We start from the raw sequence: 11,489 nt of genomic DNA on the forward strand, positions 1-11,489 counted from the left end.
TCCCAGGACCCCTGGATCATGACCTGAGCTGAAGGCAGACTCTCAACCACTGAGCCCCCAGGTGCTTCCTATTTATTTTTTAAAGATGTATTTATTTTAGGGCAGCCCCGGTGGCCCAGTGGTTTAGCGCCACCTTCGGCCCGAGGTGTGATCTTGGAGACCCAGGATCGAGTCCCACATCAGGCTCCCTGCATGGAGCCTGCTTCTCTCTCTGCCCCCGCCCCTCTCTATCTCTGTCTGTCATGAATAAATAAATAAAATCTTAAAAAAGAAAGATTTATTTATTTTAGAGAGAGAAGCGAGTGGGAGGAGGGGGAGAGGGAGAGAGAGAAGCTCAGACTCCCTGCTGAACACAGTTTCATGTGGGGCTTGATCTCACCACCCTGAGATCATGACCTGAGCCAAAACCAAGAGCCAGACACTTAACCAACTGAGCGCACAAGCACCCCAAGATTTTATTTATGTGAGAGAGAGACACAAATGAACACAAGCAAGGGGAGAGGCAGAAGGGAAGGGAGAGGGACAAGCAGACTCCACACTGAGTAGGGAGCCCGACATGGGGCTCGATCCCAGTACCCTGAGATTATGACCTGAGCGGAAGACAGACATCTAACTAACTGAGCCACCCAGGCGCCCCATTGATGAATTATTTTTGAATAAAAATTAATGTCAAAAATTCCATGATGAACAAAATATCAAAAATTTAAACAAAACCAGGACTTGAGGCAAGAGGAAAAATACCAATCCCCTCGTAGCCCTGGCCCTCGAGATCCTGCTGTTCCTCTCTTCAACCTGCAGGTGGTAGGATCAGCTTCCTTTTAGAAAAATACCTTCGCTTGGCTTTTGCTTTCCAGATCTGTAGAACTGGTGCTTCAAGTCCATGCTGACCTGGTAGGTGGGTGTCTATGAAACTGGGTAAGTCCCTTCCCTCTCTGGACTTCCATTTTTCTACCTGTAAAGGGCTAGGAGCTCAAATTTCATTTCTAGCTCACACTTCTCAGCCATGTGTTCTCCTTCACCCTCATTCTCCTTGCCATGCCATTTGGAATGTCATTGTTTTCCATTTAGAACCCAATTGTGGACTCCCTTTCATCTTCCTCTGGTTGATAGGATGCTCAATTACAGGAAATCTGTGATTTTGCAGAAGGGCAGAAGCTCCACTGTCCAAACTATTATAGCCTTCCCAATGTGTGGAGCATGGTACGGGAGCTCATGCAATGCTTAAATAACATGTTTTTTTTGTTGTTGTTGTTGTTTTTTTTTTTTTTTTCTGGTTAGAAAGTTATTTGTGTTTTTTTCTTCTTTAGTTTTTTTTTTTTTCTTCTTTAGTTTATTTATGTAATAAATTGGCCATGTTTCTAGTGATGAAATCTCTTATTCTCAGGGATGGGGGAGGGACCCAAAAGTGAAAATGATCTACAGTTTTCTTCTTTCATTTTTAAAGATTTTACTTATCTGAGAGGGAGAAAGAGAAAAAGAGCACTCGCATGAGCAGAGGGGAGCAGCAGAGGGAGAGGGAGAAGCAGATCCCTCACTGAGCAGGGAGCCCAATGCAGGGCTTGATCACAGGATTCTTAGATCATGAACTGAGCCAAAGGCAGATGCTTAACTGACTGAGCCACTCAGGTGCCCCAGAGATACATTTTTTTAAATGTGCTAAGGAATAGTGTTTGATGTTCGCATTTCACCTTTCAAATAGCTGAGCAAGAAAATTTTAGGTGTGGAGTGTGTCTGTGTCTACAGAAGAGCAGGGTCACTATGAGTGACTTGGAATCAGAGGCTGGTAATAGGTACTAGGCTTCATGCTGTTGTGGGTGCTGGTGGGACAGACTGTGCAAGGCCTCTATACCTGTCAGTTGTTGGAGAGAAGGCAGTGACGTGTGAGGGCTAGGACACAGTAGAGCCACATCTGTCACCCTCTTCAGCCTCAATGACACAGGTGACCTGCAGGAGTACTGGTGTCCTTTGCCATGGCTGCACACCTACCTGATCCCAGTACTCAGACAAGTCAAAGGAGAGGACCCGGCAGAAACCAGGGAGACTATAGACCCAGGATGCCCAGAACCAACAAGGCAAGTTGGCAGATCAATGACAGCCACATGCCAGCTAAGCAAGAGCCTAAAGTCTTCCATCAAATCTCAGAACATAAAGAATGGCTGCTCTTTCCAAATCTTGAGCAAATTGATTCTGTGGCCAGCTCAACTTGGAACCACACAGGGGAGAGAATTCTAGGAGTCTTGGTTCCAGCTAAGTCGACATAGGACAAAGTAGAGCATGAATGTGTGTGTGTGTGTGTGTGTGTGTGTGTGTGTGTGTGAGAGAGAGAGAGAAAGAGAGAGAGAGGGAGAGAGCACATGTGACAAAAATTGGTGAATCTTCTCCCTCTGCCTGTGTCTCGGCCTCTCTCTCTCTCTCTGTCTCTCATGAATAAATAAAATCTTAAAAAAAAAAGAAACTGCATGTAATAATAGTGTCTAGCACACTATCTATATTCAGATTTCTCTAATTGTCCCAATAATGTCTTTATAGCTGTTTTTTTTCTTTTTTAACTCTTTTTTAAATCTAATCAAGAAGCTTCCAGTGCATTTGGTGTCATATTTCTTTAATTTTTAAAAAAGATATATTCATTTATTTCAGGGTGGGGGGCACAGGGGAGACTCTGAAGGTGACTCTGAGCTGGGCTCAGCGCAGGGCTTGAGCTCACAACCCTGAGATCACAACCTGAGCAGAAACCAACAATCAGACCCTTAACCGACTGAGCCACCCAGGTGCCCCAATATTTCTTTACTTTTTGTTTTTTTTCTTTCTTAACTGACTGAGCCACCCAGGTGCCCCAATATTTCTTTACTTTTTTTTTTTCTTTTTAAAGGTTTTATTTATTTATTCATGAGAGACATAGAATGAGAGGCAGTGACACAGGCAGAGGGAGAAGCGGCTCCATGCAGCGAGCCCAATGTGGGACTCGATCCCAGGTCTCCAGAATCCAGCCCTGGGCTGAAGGCAGCGCTAAACCGCTGAGCCACCAGGGCTGCCCTTCTTTTTGAATCTGGAACAGTTCTGTCTCTTTTTCCTTCTCTTTCACGACTTTGGTGTTTTGTTTTGTTTTTTTTAAGAGGCCAGCTCAATTGTCTTGTAGAAAGTCCCACCATCTTGATTTTTCAGTTTATTTCTTTAGGATTAGATTCAGGATAAATATTTTGGGTTACAATGCTAAACAGCTGATGTTACATATTTCCCTTTGTGTCATCTTAGAAGGCATTTAATGTTAATTTGTCCTATTTTTTTTTTAAGATCTTATTTTTAAGTAGTGTCTACACCCAACACAGGGCTTAAACTCACAATTCAGAAATCAAAAGTCACATGCTCTATGGACCGAGCCACCCAGGTGCCCAGTGCGTCCTATTATTATCCCCCTTCTGGGATGCAATCTTCAGTGGTTCTCAGTCTGCTAAAATTTTCTACTTCTTAGGTCAATTTTGATAGTTTATATATTGCAAAAAAACCTATTAACTTTTGTTATTCCAATTTATTATAATATTTAAAAATGATTAATAACATCCATATCTGTGTTTGTATCCTAATGTCACATATTTTTACTTTTTTCTCTTTGCTTTCTTTCTTTGGACTTACCTTTAGTTAAGATTTCTTTCTTTTGGGATGCCTGGGTGGCGCAGCAGTTTGGTGCCTGCCTTTGGCCCAGGGCGCAATCCTGGGGACCCGGGATCGAATCCCATGTCGGGCTCCCAGTGCATGGAGCCTGCTTCTCCCTCTGCCTATGTCTCTGCCTCTCTCTCTCACTGTGTGCCTATCATAAATTTAAAAAAAAAAAAAAAAAAAAGATTTCTTTCTTTTTATTTGTCTTTTCAAACTGATCTTTTCAAACAATTTTTATTTATTCTCTTAGTATTTTTTCCCATGTCATTAATATCCACTTTCATCCTATTTTTCTCTCCTTTTATTTTACTGGTTTTTCTAATTTCTTAGATCGAATCCTTGATTCACTGACTTTGATTCTTTTATAAATAAAAGCATTTAAGACTGCTAATGTTCATCTGAGTACAACTGTAACTGTGTCCCATGGGGTTTTAGTATAAAGAATTCATTTCATTTCCTTTTTGAGGTATTTTTAACAATAAAGGTGGACTGTCTTACTTGTGTAATGAAAAGTGAAGAAAAAAAAATACACAAAACGCAAACCCACATAGTCCAATTACACCATTCCAGGATTTCTCTGCTGCAGGCAGAGGAGCAAATGCAGGAGACAGGTGCTGGGCACAGCGGTAGCAGAGGATTTGGAGACGAGTACTCTTTCAGCATGAGCTTCAGAAGTTGGGACAGCAGTGTTGGGGGAGGGGAAGGAGGTAAGGTATGAATCTCATAGAAAAACTGCAAATGGCAAGAGATTAACTTCAGAGTAAAAGAGGTTTGTGTGTTTTGTAAGCAGTCAAAGAAAACACCAAGGGAGGGATGCCTGGGTGGCTCAGTCAGTTAAGTGGCTGCCTTCAGCTCAGGTCATGATATCAGAGTCCTGGGATGGAGACCCAAGTCAGGCTCCCTGCTCAGCGGGGAACCTGCTTTTCCCGCCCCTCCCCCTACTCACACTCTCTTTCTCTCACTCTCTCTCAAATAAATAAATAAATAAATAAATAAAAAACACCAAGGAAAAAAAAGGAAGCTGTAACCCATCATGCAGAATGCAAACCTCGGTCTCCTTCATGAGGCCCCATCAGTGGGAAGGTTGGGGGTGGGGGGGCTATTTGTAGCCTTCCAGTGAATCGGGGCAGAGAATGACTTATAAATATGCTCCAACAGCTCTTGGGTGGTCATGCTCTCACCATGGAAGGCAGCAGACATTTTTAGACCCTTGGGGTGGGATGTTGAAAACAGATGGCTTTGATTGTTGGGAATCCATTCAGCCAAATAACTGCTATTTTTGTTTTGTATATGAAACATCTGCTCAAACAGCTCCTCTGGTACACAGGGTGTGGCTGCAATGTGTTTAAGGGAGGATTATCCATAGCTAGGGGAAGGGTCCCAGCCTGGAAGGAAGACAGGGAGGGAGTTCGGGGGTCATGAAGACCCCACCAGGGACCCCACACAGGGACACCCAAAAGGTCTGGGCAGTGAGTCCTGAACTTTGGATCAGTGGATCCAGGACCCAAAGCCTGCCTCACCTGCTGGCCTGATGACAGGCCCCTGAGATCCTTCTAAGGGTGGCCAGCTGTGGAGGAGGGGAGCCAGGTCCCCAAGATGGACTCCCTTGTCTACCTGCTTCTTGACTCCAGAGAGAGCTGGAGACACCCAGTGTGACTCAAGACAAGGAACCCAGGGCCCAGGTTAGGCATAAATGGGAGGTAGGAAACGAATATCTAGAGGGACAGAGGGACAGGCCTGGACCACTCAGCAAGGCAGGGCCAGACTCTGAGTGCTGGACTCCTGGCTTCCCCAAAGCTGAGAGTCACACTGAGGCTGAACCAGGGTGAGGAGGGCTCTGGGCCCTGACTCTCTGTGCGGTAAGATTGGAAGACAGTCAGGGAGAGGGATGAGTGGGGAGGAGCAAAGGTAGGAAGATAGTAGACAGAGAGGAGAAAGAGGGAGGAGGGGCGTGGAGATGAGGCAGGAAGCAGAGGGGGCCAGGGAGATAGCCATTGCTTAATTTGAGTGGGGAGGGGAAGGCATCCCTGCTTTTTTTAGGCTATTGAGAGATTTTCAGGGTCTGCTTTGCAAGATACTGGTGTAGGGGGTGGTGTGTGATGAGGATCCCAGGGTGCCCCATCATGAGCTGCAGTGGGGATTAAGGTATTGCTAAGTGACATTCTAGAGTCTCATGATGGAGTACTATCCTCCTGGCCACCCTGGATTCCAGGGCAGATCCAGGTTTTGCAGGGAGAACCCTGAAGCTTTGACAATATGGGGAGGCAGGGGCGAGAGGCTCTCTTGAAGGAAGAGAAAACACAATTACAAAAACGAAAATTAGGGCAGCCCCGGTGGCACAGTGGTATAGAGCCTTGAGAGGGGCCTTGCTTCACAGTACCTCTACAGGTGCTCAGAGCCTGTGGATTCTCCTCCCTCATCCTCTATAACCCAAGGCCAGCCACTCGAGGAGCAGAGGAAGGTGGGAGCAGGTGGTGTCAAGAGCATGGACTCGGAGGTCAGACAAACCTGGGCTGGAATTCCAGCTTAGTTATTTCCTGTGACTAACAAGTCATTTCATTCATAAACCTCAATTTTCTCATCTGTAAAATGGGCAGGATAATATTTATCTCCTCAGAATCATGGTAGAAATTAAGTAAAATAATAACATGTAGGGATCCCTGGGTGGCGCAGCGGTTTGGCGCCTGCCTTTGGCCCAGGGCGCGATCCTGGAGACCCGGGATCGAATCCCACATCGGGCTCCCGGTGCATGGAGCCTGCTTCTCCCTCTGCCTGTGTCTCTGCCTCTCTCTCTCTCTCTCTCTGTGACTATCATAAATAAATAAAAAAATTAAAAAATAATAATAATAATAACATGTAGAGTAGTTAGCACAGTGCCTGATATATTGGAAATACTCAATAAATGGTATGCATGACATGCCATAAGCATTTGGTTTATGATTATAATAATCATCCAAAATGATTCAATTTCACTTCAAATGGCACTTCTTCCAGGAAGCCCTGTCTTTTAAAAAATCAAACTATAACATGGGGTGCCTTCCAGTTGGAAGAGCATGTGACTCTTGATCTCAGGGTCTGAGTTCGAGCCCCATGTTAGATGGAGATTATTTTATTTTTTATTTTAATTTTTAAAAAAGATTTTATTTACTTATTCATGAGAGGCAGAGACACAGGCAGAGGGAGAAGCAGGTTCCCTGCAAGGAGCCCGATGCAGGACTTGATCCCAGATCCTGGGATCACACCCTGAGTCAAAGGCAGATGCTCAACCACTAAGCCACCCAGGCATCCCAGATGGAGATTACTTTTTAAAAATCTTTAAAAATTAAAGTGGGGAGCCTGGGTGGTTCTGTCGTTTGGGCGTCCAACTCTTGATTTTGGCTCAGGTCATGATCTCAGCGTCCTGGGATCAAGCCCCACCTCCCCCCAGCATCAGGTTCCCTCCTCAGTGGGGAGCCTGCTTCTCCCTCTCCTTCTGTGGCCCTGCATGCTTGTGCTCTCTCTTGCTCTCTCTCAAATAAATAAATAAAATATTTAATTAAAAAAAGAGTTCAGGCTTTGGGCTCAGACATGCCTGGTTCAAGTCCTGGTTTGGCTGGGAGTTTGCTATGTGCCCCAGGATGTGCTATGTCTTAGTATCTGCATCTGTAAAGCATAGAAATCATCATACCTACTTGATAGAATTTCTAGGGAAATTAAATGAGATATTGTGCTTAAAGCATTTGGTAAACAAGGGGGCCCAGGAATTGGCAGGTGCTATTTTTATTCATGTCTATTATATTCAGCCCCTCCCATACCCATCCTGGAAGAACCCCAGAGACTCCACAGCTCTGACCTGAACTATTACCCTAGCCTCCCTTGGTGCCTTCACCTCTGAGCTGGCCTCCTCTCAGCTACTAAGTGGGCTGTGCCAGAATGGCCATGGTTGGGTCACGGGGCCTTCCCTGGTGCTGTTGCTTTGGTTCAGGATTTGCCCCATCATCCCCCCCCCCCCCACTTCCCATGCAAACTCAGTTCAGCCTCAGTGTCAGCTTTGCCTTTCTTTTTTTTTCTTTTTAAAGATTTTATTTATTTATTCATTTGAGAGACACACACACACAGAGAGAGAGAGAGAGAGAGAGAGAGAGAGAGGCAGAGACACAGGCAGAGGGAGAAGCAGGCTCCGTGCAGGGAGCCCGACGCAGGACTTGATCCAGGGTCTCCAGGATCATGTCCTGGGCTGAAGGCGGCGCCAAACCGCTGAGCCACCGGGGCTGCCCAGCTTTGCCTTTCCTAAGATTCCTTTCCAGATCCCTGGCTGGACTGGGTGCCCCTCCTCAGGCCTCATTGCCTCCCTGTCCCTGCCCTGGTTCATCCTGGCACTGCATCTATAGGTTCACCCTGGAGTGCTCAGTACCTGGCAGAGTGCCCAGCACACCACAGACACCTGATGAATGTTTATTAAATGTAAAATGGATAAATAAATAAATGTCACTTCAATATTTGAAAATCTTCCATGGTTTCTCATGGAGAGAGAGAGAGAGATGAAGTCCAAACCACAGAGTACTGTGTTCAACTGTCCATCCTTACCTCCCACATGGCACAGTTTGGATTCTGGCCCTTTCTCTTGTTGGCTGTGAGATCTTGGACAAATGGCTTGGTTTTCTCATCTATAAAACGGAGATAATAATAGCAAATAACTCATAGGTGACCATTAGGGTTCAATGAATTGATATATGTAAAGAGCTTGGAATAGTGATTGACACACAATATGTCCCACACTAACTTGCTGTTGTCTTGCATGGCCTGCCCTCCCCCTGCTCCTCCTCATCACTCTTCTGCTGGGGGAGGGGCAAGGACCGGGTGGCAGGACAGCTCCCTTTCTTTACCAGTCCTTTGTTTACTCAGCCCTACCCTTGACTCTCACCTTCCAAAATACTTGGCACCAATGAATCCTGAGCTTCCCCAATGTTCTGTGGTTGAAGATTCTCTTTTTGAAGATTCATATTTCCACCTCCTCTTCTCTATGCAGTCATTAACCTTTAGCCACATGCTGTTCACCTTCCAGAGTTTTGTCACTATGCCTCACCTCTCACTCCCTCCTTTTTCTGTTTCTTGTGTCCTTTTTATGTTTTTGTTTTTCCAATATTTTTTTAAAGATTTTATTTATTTATTCATGAGAGACACAGACAGAAAGCGAGAAAGAGAGAGGCAGAGACACAAGCAGAGGGAGAAGCAGGCTCCATGCAGGTAGCCTGACATGGGACTCGATCCCGGAACCCTGGGGTCACGCCCTGGGCCAAAGGCACGCACCAAACCGCTGAGCCACCCAGGCGTCCCTCCAATTTTTTTTTTTAAGTAGGTGCCTTGCCCAATCTGGAGCTTGAACTCACATCTTGGAGATCCAAGAGTCACATGCTTGGGCGCCTGGGTGGTTCAGTGGTTGAGCATCTGCCTTTGGCTCAGGTCATGCTCCCAGGGTCCTGGGATGGAGCCCCACATCTGGCACTCTGCTCAGTGAGAAGTCTGCTTCTCCCTCTCCCTCTCCCCCTCCTTCAACTTGTGTGCTCTCTCCCTCTCTCTCTCAAATAAATAAATAAATAAAATCTTAGGGGATCCCTGGGTGGCTCAGCGGTTTGGCGCCTGCCTTTGGCCCGGGGCGCGATCCTGGAGTCCTGGGATCAAGTCCCGCATCTGGCTCCTGACATGGAGCCTGCTTCTCCCTCCTCCTGTGTCTCTGCCTCTCTCTCTCTCTCTCTCTCTCTCTGTGTGTGTGTGTGTGTGTGTCTATCATGGATAAATAATAAAAAAAAAATCTTTAATAAATAAATAAATAAATAATATCTTAAAGCAAAACAAAAAACTATTGCAAAAAAACAAGAGTCACATGCTCTACCAACTGATCCAGTCAGATACCCCTATTCTTTGTGACTTTATGGATTTAAACTTCTAATAATTCCCCTGCTGTTGCTTTAGCAGGGTTTCAGGAGTAACAGGATTCCACATTATATAATGAGATCTATTTTTCTATAAACAAAATTCTGAAGCAAAACATTAATTGTTCTTTTTTGGAGGAGGGGCACATGGGAATTTGCTTTATTGCTTGGCTGTTTGTTTTTTTGTTTTTTTTAGAAACTGTTTATTTTCTGCCAACCTTATTTCCATTTTGTTGCTTCTGTGGAAGAGCAGCTTAAGAGCACTCAGTGGTTGTTCCTACCCATTCCGTGGCCTGAGCAGTGGGAGCTGCAGAGCAGTCTTCAGTGACTGGCTGAGCGCTCCTGTCTTCAGTAGGGAACTGCTGAATAGGCATAGAGGGCACCTGCACGCCTTCAGACCAGTCTGCAACTTCAGGCTGAATAGCAGTGAACTTAGGAGCTGGAGCCGTCCATTCACCCTGAAATTCCTCCTTAGTCACAGCCTTTTCAGCAGCGGCCTGTTCTTCCTTTTCAATCTCTTCAGGACCTCTGTAGAAGTAGAGATCAGGCATGACTTCCCATGGGTGCTCGCAGGAAATGGTGCCATGCATGCGCAGGACTTCCCGGGCTAGCATCCACCCCATCAGACCCACTGAGTGAGCTCCCTTGTTGTTGCAAGGGATGCAATGTCCACATAGCACAGAGGAGAGTCTGTTACACAGAGCAATGGTAGGCAGGTTAATGTAAGATGCCTCTGTGAGAGGCTGGTGGTCAGCCCTGGGATCAGTAACCACCGGAAGCCTTGGCTCTCGGAAGGCTGCCTGGATCTGGTTAGTGAAGGTTCCAGGAGTGAAGCGGCCAGCAATAGGAATGGCTCCAGTAGCAGCAGCAAATTTCAGCACAGCTCGCTGGCCAGTATTCCTGGATGATGTAACATCGACATCAGCTGGGTTTTCAATGGCAACAATGGCACGAGCTGCCAACAGAAGCTTCTCCCAGGTTCTCTTCAGATTTATGATGTAGATACCATCACCTTTCCTTTTGTAGATGTACTGTTCCATTTGGAAGTCAAGGTTGGTGCCACCTAAGTAGGTTCCCGCTGCAAGGAATTTGAGGACATCCTCCTCCTTCATTTGCAGAACATCAAGGGCTCCCGACATTGTTAAAGTTTCCCTTTAAAACAATGATGGGAACGCAAAACAATGCCGTATGGACCCTTCCCTGGGTAGCGCGGAAAGGCGTTTTGCTGTGTTTTAAAAAGGGTTTTGTTTTTAAAAATAGAGGTTCTGGGCAGCTCCTGTGGCCCAGTGGTTTAGTGCCGCCTTCAGCCCAGGGTGTGATCTTGAAGACCCCAGATCGAGTCCCATGTCAGGCTCCCTGCATGGAGCCTGCTTCTCCCTCTGTCTGTGTCTCTGCCTCTCTCTTTCTCTCTGTGTCTGTCGTGAATAAATAAATAAAATCTAAATAAATAAATAAATAAATAAATAAATAAAATCTTTAAAAAAAAAATAGAGGTTCTTCCCTATTCAAAAAAGTGCCCTTGATCCTGATCTGTGGTTCATCTAGCTGTTCTTTTGCTATTCCGTCTCTTTGCACCCTTGGCTCACCTGTACTTCTTTGGCCATTTCCCTCCTGCCTCTTTCTGGTGTCTACTCCTCTTGCTCAGCCTTAAACTGAGTGTCCTTCACATAACCAACCCTAGGCACTTGTATCATCTCAGTCACTATTGCTGGTGTCATCCATAGCCTATGAGCTGACAGGGACACCAGATCTGGCTTCTGACTTTGAACTCACATCCAGTGGCTTCCCACTGAAGCCCAGCCTGCCTGTCTTTCCCCTTTAAAATGCAACACTAGAGGTTCCTGGGCGATTCAGTCACTCAAGTGTCTGGCTCTTGATCTTGGCTCAGGTCCTGATCTCGCTATTGTGAGTTCAAGCCCACGT

General features: G+C 45.8%; 1 pseudogene; it reads right to left on the reverse strand.

Annotated features, from left to right (window-relative positions):
* Positions 1–9,714: 9,714 nt before the first annotated feature.
* Positions 9,715–11,489, reverse strand: LOC144285229 (small ribosomal subunit protein uS2 pseudogene; annotated as a pseudogene).

This window comes from Canis aureus, chromosome 16, assembly GCF_053574225.1.
Source record: "Canis aureus isolate CA01 chromosome 16, VMU_Caureus_v.1.0, whole genome shotgun sequence".
NCBI classification, from domain to species: Eukaryota; Metazoa; Chordata; class Mammalia; order Carnivora; family Canidae; genus Canis; species Canis aureus.